Genomic DNA, 13,913 nt, shown 5'->3' with positions numbered 1-13,913 from the left:
ACCATCGATATGGCTGTCCACGATGCAGCCTATGCTGCTCTGACACGTCTTCGTGGAGAGTACCGGGAGTTGGACACCTCCCCTTTCAGGCACATTGCTATCGCCTCTGATGTTGGTGCAGAGGGATACTATACTGCTGCCTACTCCACTGTCACCCGAGAGCCCTTCTACCATCAGCACCTGGTTCTGCATGCTGATGGGCTGGATCGAGCTAACCGAGCTCTTCGCCACGAGATGTACACCACCCGTCAGCACCTTTACCGTGCTCTGACGCTGCTGCACCCCTTTGTCCGGTCTGGACAGGTACCGCGTTCTGCGATCTACCCAGCCAGGACCGTGATGCCCCACGGTGTCGGTTGGCCAGAGGTGGGAGGCTACTCTCCCGCACTTGGTCCTCTTCTGCCACCTGAGCGTCGGGCTCTACACCTGAGTATCCGCGGCCCCCAGTCTGCTGACGTGGAGAGCTATCCGTTGCCTCACTACCAGCTGTCGGGCTACGATTACCTCCACAGTACCTCTTGGGACTGATGTAGGCTTGTTTGTAGTGTTAAAGGCATTCGCCGCGAGCCTGTGTGCCGCCTATGATGTTTTAGTCTATGTACTGAACTCTGTGTACTGAACTCTATGCATGACCCCTTTTGTAAGCTATGCCGACTACTATGTAGTAGCTATCGTGCTCCTTTCATTATGCATGTTTCATCATGAATGATTCTTGTCATTGCCAATTTTCTCAATGCTGAACTACCCCTGTTATATATTAGCAGGATGGTTAGACCAGGTGGTCGTGGTTGTGGTGGCGATGCCCCACCACCACCTGAGTACATGGCTGGTATGATCCAACAGTTTGAACTGAACCGCCAATTCATGGAAAATATGATGGCTCAGTTTCCTCGCCCCAATATGAACCAGCAGCCAGCCCAAGTGACTCTTCAAGATTTCATACGCCTCAACCCAACCATCTACCGCAGCTCAACTCAGCCTTTGGATGCTGATGACTGGCTCCGTGACATCACCTATGAGATGGAGTCTGCTGATGTAGCCCCTGCCAGCTATGTCAATTTTGCTTCCTTCTTCTTGAAGGGACCCGCAGCTCAATGGTGGGACAGCCACAGGCGTACTCTGCCAGCTGGAACAATCATCACATGGCCAGACTTCCAAGCAGCTTTCCGTGCCCGCTTCATTCCTCAGGGAGTCATGGACCGGAAGAAGCGTGAGTTCCGCAACCTCACCCAAGGCAACAAAACTGTCGAAGCTTATCAGCGGGAGTTTCTGGACTTGTCCCGCTATGCTGAAGAAGACATTGCAACTGATGCACGCAGACAGGAGAAGTTCCGTGATGGCCTTCAAGCTGACATCAAGCTCGCACTTCTAGTGCATGGCTTTGCCGATTTCGCCACCTTGGTGAATAAGGCCATCAATGTCGAGACTGGTCTGCAGGAATACGAGAGCTCTCAGAGGCGCAACCGTGACACGGGCTCATCTTCGGGCTCGCCCTCACAGAAGCGTAAGATATGGATCCCGAACAGCATGTATCGTCCAAATGCACCTGCTCCCAGGAAATCTTATGCTGCACCGCGTCTGCCTCCTCCACCATCTAAGCAGTCAAAGCTACCAGCTCCCCCACCTGGGGCTCCTGTTCCCACTCCCGATAATGGTCTGTGCTTCAAGTGTGGTCAACCGGGTCACCTTGCCAGGAACTGCTATCAGAATCAGAATCAACTGGCCCTTCCAGCAGCTGGCCGTGGTAACAACCAGCCCCGCAACAACAATGCTAAGTCTTATGGTCGCGCTCATGCCAACCACGTTGATCTCAGCGAAGCTCAAGACCAGCCTGCTACTGTGATGGGTACACTCCTCGTAAATTCAGTACCAGCATCCGTTTTATTTGATACAGGAGCATCCCATTCATTCATTTCAGCAGAATTTGCATTCCTGCATGGCATTAATCACGAAGAGATAAACACTCCGCTAGTGGTACACACCCCAGCGGGCCAATGTCAAACCTCTATGGTTAGTCGCGATGTTACTGTTGAAATTGAAGGACTGGAATTTCTTGTCTCTCCCATCGTACTGAAGTCCTGTAGCATTGATCTCATTCTGGGAATGAATTGGTTAACAGCGCATACTGCTTCAATCGTTTGCACCACTAAGACCGTCCATCTGCTACACCCTTCGGATGAGATAGTTACTTACCAAGCCCATCTGGTGCAAAATGCCGAGGCAAGGCTCTATGCATTGAATGCATTGAACGCTGCACCACTCGAGGGCATTGAAAACATTCCCGTCGTGCGTGAATTCCTCGACGTCTTTCCTGAAGAACTTCTGGGGATTCCCCCTGCTAGAGCTGTCGAATTCATCATCGACTTGAAACCAGGCACCACTCCTATAGCCAAGCGACCCTACAAAATGCCGCCGCATGAACTCCTTGAGCTTAAGGAGGAAATCGACAAGTCTCTTCGCAAAGGATTCATTCGCCCAAGTTGCTCTCCTTGGGGAGCACCTTCTCTCTTTGTCAAGAAGAAGGATGGGACAAACCGATTAGTTCAAGACTACCGTCCTATAAACCAAGCTACCATTCAGAATAAATACCCTCTTCCTCGGATCAATGATCTGTATGATCAACTGGCGGGTTCGTCAGTGTTCTCTAAGCTCGACTTGAGGTTGGGCTACCACCAGATCCGTGTTCGCGAAGAGGATATCCCAAAGACCGCCTTCGTGACTCGCTATGGTTCATACGAGTACACCGTCATGCCTTTCGGTTTAACCAATGCTCCAGCCACCTTCTCTCGTCTGATGAACTACATATTCATGGATTACCTCGACAAGTTCGTCGTGGTTTATCTGGATGATATCCTGATATTTTCCAAGAACGAAGAAGAACATGCGGAACATCTCCGACTTGTGCTGGAAAAGCTACGAGAACATCAACTATATGCCAAGTTCTCCAAATGTGAATTCTGGCTACCGGAAGTAACCTATCTTGGGCATGTCATCTCTAAGGATGGTATTGCCGTCAACCCTGAACGAGTTCAGGCTATTCTTGATTGGACTCCTCCCAAGAACGTTAAGCAAGTCAGAAGTTTTCTCGGTCTCGCCAGCTATTGCCGTCGATTCGTCGAGAACTTCTCTAAGATCGCCAGGCCTCTGACTAACCTGTTGCATAAGGGTGTCAAGTTCCAATGGACAGACAAATGTCAGGAAAGTTTCCAGGCACTCAAAGACAAGTTGACTTCTGCCCCAGTTCTAGCTCCACCTGATACTAAGAAGGACTTCGTCATTTACTGCGACGCTTCCCGTCAAGGGTTAGGCTGTGTCCTAATGCAAGACCGCAAAGTGATTGCTTATGCCTCTCGACAATTGCGCCCTCACGAAGAGAACTACCCAGTTCACGACCTCGAACTTGCTGCCGTCATTCATGCGCTGAAGCAGTGGCGACATTACCTTCTCGGTAATCGTTGCGAGATCTTCACTGACCACCAAAGTCTGAAGTATCTGTTTACTCAGCCAGACCTGAACCTCCGTCAACAGAGATGGATGGAGCTTGTTGCAGACTTTGACTTGGGTATCTCCTATACGCCAGGCAAGGCTAATGTAATGGCTGATGCCTTGAGCCGCAAGTCTTACTGCAACCACCTCCAGGTTCATAAAGTTCAGCCCTCGCTTGTTGAAGAATTCAGGAAGCTGAACCTCCATATTGTTCCTCCGGGTGCACTCGCTCCCCCTCCTAAACAATTTGGCAAGGTGAACCTCCACGTTGTTACCCAGGGTTCCCTTAATACCCTAGTTGCTAAACCAGATCTCGAGGACAGCATCAAAAGGCTACAGAAGTATGACTCTGAAGCCTACAAGATTAAGCGCTACCTCGCAGAAGGAAAGCCCTCATTCTTCACCATTTCTGAAGATGGCGCCCTATACTTCAAGGGCCGCCTAGTGGTGCCATGTGCAGAGAAAAACCTGGATATGACACAGGAAGTTATGAAAGAAGCTCATGATACGCCTCTGTGTATCCATCCTGGTAGTACAAAGATGTATCAAGATATCCGTCAGAGATTCTGGTGGACTAATATGAAGCAAGACATTGCTCGTTATGTTGCTGAGTGTGACGTTTGCCGTCGTATCAAAGCAGAACATCAAAGGCCTGCTGGAACTCTGCAACCTATCTCTATTCCTGAATGGAAATGGGACCATGTTGAGATGGACTTCGTCACTGGATTTCCCAAATCGCAGAAAGGTAATGATGCTATTCTTGTCGTCATTGACCGGCTTTCCAAAGTTGCACATTTCCTGGCAGTCAAAGAAACGATCACTGCTAGCCAGTTGGCAACGCTCTATATGTCCAGGATTGTTTCACTCCACGGTATTCCATTGGTTATCAGTTCAGACCGTGGCAGCTTATTCACTTCAAGATTCTGGGCAAGTTTCGAAGAAGCTATGGGCACTCATCTGTCATTTAGTACTGCGTTTCATCCTCAATCGCAAGGACAAGTTGAACGCGTCAATCAAGTTCTCGAAGACATGCTTCGAGCTTGCGTTATTTCCTTCGGCAAGAAATGGGAGGAATCTCTCCCGTATGCTGAGTTCTCTTATAATAATAGCTATCAAGCTAGTCTGAAGATGGCCCCCTTCGAAGTGTTATATGGACGAAAGTGCCGAACCCCCCTGAACTGGTCAGAAACTGGGGAACGTCCACTCTTCGGTCCGGATATTATCCAAGATGCCGAAGAACAAGTCCGCATTATTCGCGAGAATCTCAAGACTGCTCAGTCACGTCAGAAGAGTCAGTATGACCGTCATCGTAAAGACATGGTCTATCAACCTGGCGAAAAGGCTTATCTTCGAGTCACACCTATGAAGGGTGCTCACCGCTTCGGGATCAAGGGCAAACTAGCTCCTCGCTATATTGGCCCATTCACTATTCTCGAAAGGCGTGGAAAAGTGGCATACCAACTGGAACTACCACCGAACCTTTCTCAGGTTCACGATGTGTTCCATGTGTCACAGCTCCGCCGTTGCTTCAAGGATCCAATCCGAGCGGTGGATCACGAAGTGCTCGAATTGCAGCAAGACCTCTCCTATAAGGAGCATCCGGTCCGCATTCTCGACCAAGCTGAACGCCGCACACGTCAGAAGGCGATCAAGTTTCTCAAAGTCCAGTGGTCGCACCATTCTGAAGATGAGGCCACTTGGGAACGAGAGGATCGTCTGCGCGAAGAATACCCCGCACTGTTTCCTTCTACCTCCTAAATCTCGGGACGAGATTTCTTGTAGTGGAGGAGATTTGTAACACCCTGAGAATCATGCTACAGTAACCCCCTGTGATTAAGCTAATCATGTTGCTAAACAGGGCTTGATCACATTTGAATCACCTTCCTTTCAAACTCCTAGCTCAAACTTCAAATATAATTAAAGTGAAAAATAAAAGTTTTCAAAAACTCAAACAAAAATGTTCTGTGGGTGCTAAATAATACACTGGCAATTATGGTGGAAAAAACTCCTTTTTATAAAATGCCTAAATGCTTTAAATGAAATAAAACAGAAAAGGGAATAAGCAAATAAAAAGAAAACAGAAACAGTCAGAGAAAAAGAAAAAAAGGAGCAGGCCTCCCCCCCACTGCCCCCCCGGCCCAAACTGGGCCGCACCCCCGCGCCCCCGGCCCAGCCCACCTCCTCCCTCGCCCCTTCCATGTTCCCCCGACCGGGTCGGAACAGGGGCGCGCTGCCGCCGCACCCCCTCGCCGGCGGTGAACCCCGCGAGAGGATAAGGGCGCCAGCGGCCCCCGCTCCCTCGGGCCTCTCTCCCACTCACCCCGCTCACTCCCTCGGCCTCTGCGCCTCTCCCCCGGATCCGCGCCGCTCTCCTCTTCCCCACGCCCGACGCGCTCGCCGCCGTTCACCGTCGTTCACACGGCCACCGTGCCCGCCTCGCCGCCCCAAGGTGTCTCCAAGGACCGCCGTCGCCCGCTGCTGCGTCTGGTGCAGCCCGTTGGAGACCGGAGCCCCTACAACGAACGCACCAAGCTCGCCTTCATCTTCGGACGCCGGCGACCCCCTTCTTCCCCGGCGACGACCTGCTGCTCCTAAGCACCCACGGGCCCTTCTTGCGCCGCGCGGTGAGCTCCTCTACCTCCTCCCTCTCTCCGCTAGCTCGCTCGCGCTCCGTAGCTACTTCCCCGCGCGCGCCCGAACGCCACGCCGCGGAGCTCGCCGCCGGCGTGTCTCCGGTGACCAAATGGTCACGGGCGTTGGCCCGCTAGCCCGACCGCACCGTGCCGCACCCACCTAGCTAGCTAGTTCGGCCGTTCGCGCGCTCTAGCGTAGCTCCCCTTGGGCACCCGTAGCTCCTCGCCGCCGGCGAGCTCGTAGCGGTCGACTCCGGCCGTTCCAGCCCCTCCGACCACCGCCGTTGGACGCGCGACGTCGAGCCGCGTCGAACGCGCCCAGCCACGCCTCCGGAGACCCCCTGTACGCGAAACCCGTACCCCTCCCGAGCCGCGCCGCCGTGCGTCTGGTCGCCGGCGTTGCTCCGGCGCCGGCCGCCGACGTGGCACACCTGGGGCCACCCCTGGGTCACTGCCAGTGGCCCCCACGGGCCCAGTTGACTGGGTTGACCAGTCAACTGCTGACTGGGCAGGCCCAGTCACTGACATGCGGGCCCCGCCGCAAAAACTAAAAAAGAAAATTAAAAAGAAAATGTTTTATAAATAAAAATAATTATTTTAACTAATCACTCACTGACATATGGGGCCCACCCCTCTAATTATACTGTTAGATTAATTTAAATAGATATTAGACTAACAGAGGCTGACATGTGGGTCCCACTAGACCCACCTGTCTGGTTTGACTGGTCAGCCGACCAGTTGACCTGCTGACGTCAGCATTACCTCATGCTGACGTCATAATTCATTTTCTGAATATAAATAATTCCAGAAATTCAAATAAACTTTGAAAATTCATATCTTTTAAACCGTAACTCGGATGAAATTGTTTTCTATATGAAAGTTGCTCAGAACGACGAGACGAATCCGAATACGCAGTCCGTTCATCCACCACACCTCCCTAACCTATCGAACTAGCAACTTTCCCCCTGCGGTCCGTCTGTCCGAAAACGCGAAACATCGGGAATACCTCCCGGATGTTCCCCCCTTCACCGGTACCACCTACTGTCGCGTTAGGGCACCCCTAGCACCGCTCATTGTCTTGTCACGCATCGTCTTGCTTATGTTTGCATTGTATTTACTGTTTCTTCCCCCTCTTCTCTCCGGTAGACTACGAGACCGACACTGCTGCTGCCCAGTTCGACTACGGAGTCGACGACCCCTCCTACTTGCCAGAGCAACCAGGCAAGCCCCCCCCATTTGATCACCAGATATCGCCTACTCTAATCTCTACTGCTTGCATTAGAGTAGTGTAGCATGTTACTGCTTTTCGATATCCTATTCTGATGCATAGCCTATCCTTGCTACTACTGTTGACACCTTTACCTGCAATCCTACATGCTTAGTCTAGGATGCTAGATTTCCATCAGTGGCCCTACATTCTTGTCCGTCTGCTGTGCTATACTATCGGGCCGTGATCACCTGGGCGGTGATCACGGGCATATACTTATATACTATATACATGACACATGTGATGACTAAAGTCGGGTCGGCTCGTAGGAGTACCCGCAAGTGGATCTTTGTGGCGGAGCGACAGGGCAGGTTGAGACCGCCTAGGTAAGAGGTGGGCCTGGCCCTGGTCGGCGTTCGCGGATACTTAACACGCTTAACGAGATCTTGGTATTTGATCCGAGTCTGGCCATTTGGTCTATACGCACTAACCATCTACGTGGGAGTAGTTATGGGTATCCCGACGTCGTGGTATCAGCCGAAGCTCTTTTGACGTCAGCGACTGAGTGGCGCGCGCCGTGTTGGACCGCTTTGACGTAACCGCCGTGATCGTGTGGGTTGCTAGGTCTGCTCGCGGCCGCGTTCGCAACGTGCAGGTGTGCATAGGGCGATGGGCCCAGACCCCTGCGCGCATAGGTTTAGACCGGCGTGCTGACCTCTCTGTTGAGCCTAGGTGGGGCTGCGACGTGTTGATCTTACGAGGCCGGGCATGACCCAGAAAAGTGTGTCCGGCCAAATGGGATCGAGCGTGTTGGGTTATGTGGTGCACCCCTGCAGGGAAGTTTATCTATTCGAATAGCCGTGTCCCTCGGAAAAAGGACGACCCGGAGTTGTACCTTGAGCTTATGACAACTAGAACTGGATACTGAATAAAATACACCCTTCCAAGTGCCAGATACAACCCGGTGATCGCTCTCTAACAGGGTGACGAGGAGGGGACCGCCGGGTAGGATTATGCTATGCGATGCTACTTGGAGGACTTCAATCTACTCTCTTCTACATGCTGCAAGATGGAGATGTCCAGAAGCTTAGTCTTCGACAGGACTAGCTATCCCCCTCTTATTCCGGCATTCTGCAGTTCAGTCCACTGATATGCCTCTTTACTCATATACCCATGCATATGTAGTGTAGCTCCTTGCTTGCGAGTACTTTGGATGAGTACTCACGGTTGCTTCTCTCCCTCTTTTTCCCCCTTTCCTTTCTATCTGGTTGTCGCAACCAGATGTTGGAGTCCAGGAGCCAGACGCCACCGTCGACGACGACTCCCACGGCACTGGAGGTGCCTACTACTACGTGCAGGCCGCTGACGACGACCAGGAGTAGTTAGGAGGTCCCAGGCAGGAGGCCTTGCCCCTTCGATCGTTGCTCCTTTTGTGCTAGCCTTCTTAAGGCAAAACTTGTTTAACTTATGTCTGTACTCAGATATTGTTGCTTCCGCTGACTCGTCTATGATCGAGCACTTGTATTCGAGCCCTCGAGGCCCCTGGCTTGTATTATGATGCTTGTATGACTTATTTATGTTTTAGAGTTGTGTTGTGATATCTTCCCGTGAGTCCCTGATCTTGGTCGTACACATTTGCGTGCATGATTAGTGTACGGTCAAATCGGGGGCGTCACAGCCAGTTTTATCTTTGTTTTTACCTGTCTATCAGTCTCGACAAACTTTGTTAATCTCGCACAATTCCACCCGCCCGCGGGGTGTATTTCATACTTATGTTGAATGTCGGCCAAGGGCCTTTTGACGTGTAAATATATTTGCCGAGTTCTATCTTTCCTTGCTTTCTGCTCTTTTGGCTTTTTTCCTTTGCCGCCTTCCCTTGGTTGTCGCCTTGCCAGCCAAACAGCCGCTCTGCGGACTGTGGCTGAGTCAAGTACTTAGCCTCTTTGGGAAAGCAAGTATATTTAGCCGATTTAGAGCTTTCTTAGCAAGTTAAGTAGAAGCCGGTCGGCCGGCTACTTGACAGCCGGTCGATGAGGCGCGAAGCCAGCTTGGACTATGTGTATGCTTTGGGTCCTTAGCCATTTTTCATGTGGACACCCTTTCTGCATTGACTCCTGCCGACCGAACTGTCGCTCTTTGAGCTGCGGCTTCTGGCAGCAGAAAACTTAAGTGCCATCACATTACTTGTCCGGCTGCAGGAAGCATTACATAGTACAAGGCGGCAAGTCCCCGGGTCGACTGGTCGAACCTGGTGCCAGACGGATAAATGAAATAACACAAATGACGGGCGTAATACTTATCATATAGATAAAAAAGGGCAGTCCCCGAGCTCTTCTCGGGGGACCCGGAGTCTTCGTACTTAGTACAAAAGTTGGCGTGGTACATACTGCATCAACTGTAAAACCTCCGAAGGAGGTTTGCATTCCATGGTCCCTCCATCTCCTTGTCGGAGTCATCTCTTTTGCGTGCTCGAGGCTTATGAGCGTCGATGAGGTAGTAGGAGTCGTTACCCAACACCTTGCTGATGATGAAGGGGCCTTCCCAAGGTGCCGAGAGCTTGTGCTGGCCGGCTGTTCGCTGGATCAGCCGGAGCACAAGGTCTCCCTCTTGGAAGGATCTTGGCTTGACCTTTCGGTTGTAGTATCGGTGCAGACTCTGCTGGTAGAAGGTGGACCGGCTGAGTGCCAACAGCCGGCCCTCTTCCAGCAGATCGACGCCATCTTGTCATGCTTCTTCTGCCTCCTCTTCGGTGTACATGGTGACTCGAGGGGAGTCGAATTCTATGTCCGTCGGGATGACAGCTTCGGCACCGTATACGAGGAAGAAAGGAGTGAAGCCGGTTGACTTGTTCAGAGTTGTACACAGGCTCCAGAGGACGGCCGGCAGCTCGTCGAGCCAGCAGCCGGCCGAACGCTCCAGAGGCTCGACCAGTCGGGGCTTGATGCCGGACAAAATGAGGTCGTTTGCATGCTCCACTTGGCCGTTTGACTGCGGGTGGGCAATGGATGCTAACACTACAAAAAAAAGACACATCCGTGGCATTTTGGGCCGAACAAATTTTTTCTGTCATACATATGACACTTCTATGACGATAATTGTGACAAAACCTGGTATCATCATAGATGTGGTTGGCTCCTACTTCTATGACAAAAAATCATGACAGAAAATGGGCTTTTCGTCCTGGGCGGGCCGGAGACGCAGCTGCATAACACTCTTTGGGCCGTCCATGACGGAAAAAACTGTGGTAGAAGCGAGGGCGAGGAAAATTTCGGGGAGTTCCCGGTTACGGTGGGAGGTCGGGGGCCGAGCGATGCGCGTTTCTCTCGTACACGTACGCGCATGTGTGCGAGGCGTTGGCTCTAACTGAACCCGAGCGAGGCGTTGGGCTCTAACTGAACCCGAGCGATTGCACTGTAGGCTACGCGTTACTGAACCCGAGCGATCGATCGATGGCTGCTAACTGAACCCGATCGAGCGATTCCTTCGCTACTGCTGCTAACTGAAGCCGATCGATGCTGCCTCTGGGATGAACAGTGAGCGTTGCAGGGGGGTTTGGATGAACAGTGAGCGGTGGCGTTGCCTCTGGATGAACAGGAGCCCGTGGTGTGGTGGAGGGCTGGATGAACAGTAGATGGTGGAGGGGTGCCCGTGCAGGGGTGGTTGAACAGGACCCCATGGTGTGGAGGGCTGGATGAACAGTAGATGGTGGAGGGGTGCCCGTGGAGGGGTGGTTGAACAGTAGCCGGTGGAGTAGCGCGCGGTGGAGGCTGGATGAACAGGAGCCCGTGGAGGCTGGAGGAGGTCGACGGTAGCCCGTGGAGGCTGGAGGTGGTCGACGGTGGAGATGAACAGTATCCCGTGGAGTCCCGTTTTGCGGAACGCCACACCCCTCCCGATGAACAGGACCCCCGTTTCGACCGTAGGAGGTCCTTTTCGTCCATTTTGCGGTACGCCACACCCCTCCCGACCAACAGGACCTCCGTTTCAACCGTAGGAGGTCTGTTTCATCCGTTTTGTGGTACGCCACACCCCTCCCGATCAACAGGACCCCCATTTCGACTGTAGGAGGTCCGTTTCCTCCGTTTTGCGGTACGCCACACCCCTCCCGATCAACAGGACCCCGTTTCGAACGTAGGAGGTCCGTTTCCTCCGTTGTGCGGTACGCCAGGCCTCATTTCCATTGCCTGTTCCGTCCAAGCCCTCCCGATGAACACGACCACGCATTCCGTTCCGACCCAGCCTGTTGGCTCCCACGCGTCCGTTGCCTCCCGATGAACACGACGCATTCCGTTGCCTCCCCATGAACACGACGCATTCCGTTGCCTCCCCATGAACACGACGACGACGCTGTTTCTCCGTTCCGACCCAGCCATGTCAACGAGCCCTCGCCGTACGTATGCGCGAGTAGGCGTTCGAGACCCCGCCTGTATGTACACATACGTGGCCGTATTTTCTTTCTTGCACCCTGGCCGTTGTACGTACGTGTACATGCTACGTGCGCGCTTCTACTACGACACGTGCGCGCCTCTACATCCACCAGTATATATGTACGTACACGTTCACGACCAGAATGACAACGCTACGTATGCTTCGACCAGGTGGGTCCCGACTGTCAGGCACTTCCTTGCGTGCGAAGATGTAGCTGGTGGGTCCCAGCAGTCAGGGGGCGAATCGTTTTGTTTTTTTTGCCCGGACGCACTTCCTTGCGTGCGAAGGTGTAGCTGGTGGGTCCCAGCAGTCAGGGGGGAAACTTTTTTTCGTGAAATACGGTGGCCCGTCCAGTGGGTCCCCGCTGTCAGGTGGAGGAATAATTATTTTGCGCGTAATAAGGAGGCACTTCCTTGCTGCGGCCGTGGACCCAGTTGTCAGCGTCTCCACGCACAGTACTCTTCCGATGGAAGTCGGTCGTTGACCACATTGACCACGCCGCGCCGAGAGCAACACGGCGGTGGACGACAACGAGGCAAGGGGACGACACGGAGGCAGAAAAGACTCGGCAGTTGTTTCCCACGCGGAGGGGAGTACGACTGTACGAGGGTTTACTGATTCGTCTGCCGTCGCCGAAGAATAACAGCAGGTGTGGGTGAGTAGAGGGATGGCTAGGCCAACGATGGGAGTACGGTGGGGCGGTGAGGCCTGCGCAGCAGCACAGCCGACCGCGGGGAGGAGGGAGCAGGCAGTCCCGCCGGCGCTTGTTTGAGCGGCTGGAGCAGGAAGAGCAGAGATTGAAGAAGCACGACGGCCGTTGGATGGACATCCAACAGTCAGTGCTTGTGCGTCAACCTTTTTTTTAGGAAAGCCTCAAATCTGTGGAAAACATCATACAACCCATCTGCCATTATTTCTAATAATTTACAGCCCATTTGCTAATTCTTAAGGTTTTTTTTGGAGCCCATATTCTTTTTGTTAGCATTACAGCCCATATTGTGGCCACGGTTAAAAAAGTATACGAAATTTTGCATATTTCGGTGCAGTCCGAACTATTTTTAATCCGGAAATTTTGACTCACATTCAAACTGATTTTAAAAATAAATGTATATTAATATAAAATCCAACAAATTCTCCACGCATAAAAAATAATGTAATTTACAATCTTGAAATGAAAAAAAAGATATTTCAAACTAATTGCCGGTATGATGTGTTTTAAAAATGTACATCCCATTTTCTCATTACTGATGGGCCATTTTCTCGGCCAGCCGAGTGAAAGCTCTCCTCGTTTTGAAAGATTTGCAGCCCAACAGGCCTGGCAAAGCGACTTACTTGGCAAATCACAAAAAAACTGGGCTGTGGCCGTGGACCCAGCTGTCAGCCTCTCCACGCACAGTACTCTTCCGATGGAAGTCGTTCCTTGACCACGCCGTGCGGAGAGCTCCATGGCGGTGGACGACGGCGAGGCCTAGGAAGGGGACGACGCGGAGCCGGGGAAGACACGGCAGTGGAAGCCCGCGCGGAGAGGAGTATGAGGGTTCACTGGTTCGGCTGCGGTGTGAGGCTGCCGTCGCCGCAGGGCCTGGCCAGCGGTGCGAATAGTAGGGGGCGGTGAGGCCTCCGCGGCAGCACAACCGACCACGGGAGGCAGGAGCATGCGGCACGACCGGCGCTGCTTTGGGCGGCTGGAGCAAGAAGACCAGAGGTTGAAGAAGCACTACGGCCGTTGGATGGACATCGTACGGTCATTGGAGCTAGAATCGTTCATATTGACTAAGTTGACAAAGCCCTTCGTCCCCGTCAACTTAGTAGGCCCACAAGTCGGCCTCCCACCAAGGTGGGTCCCAGCTAGCCGGGGGAGTATTCATTTTTGTGTGCGTAATAAGGAGGCACTTCCGGTGGGTCCGAGCTGACAGCGGGGGAACGTTTTTTTCGCGAAATACGGTGGCCCGTCCGATGGGTCCCAGCAGTCAGGGGAAACGATTTTTTTCACAAAATACTGGTGGCCCGTCCGGTGGGTCCCCGCTGTCAGGTGGAGGAATAATTATTTTCCGCGTAATAAGGAGGCACTTCCTTGCGGCTACCGTGGACCCAGCTGTCAGCCTCTCCACGTACAGTAATCTTCCGATGGAAGTCGGTCGTTGACCACATTGACCACG

This window comes from Triticum aestivum, chromosome 4D (genome assembly GCF_018294505.1).
Source record: "Triticum aestivum cultivar Chinese Spring chromosome 4D, IWGSC CS RefSeq v2.1, whole genome shotgun sequence".
In the NCBI taxonomy this organism is placed as follows: Eukaryota; Viridiplantae; Streptophyta; class Magnoliopsida; order Poales; family Poaceae; genus Triticum; species Triticum aestivum.
This window is presented reverse-complemented; position numbering follows the sequence as displayed.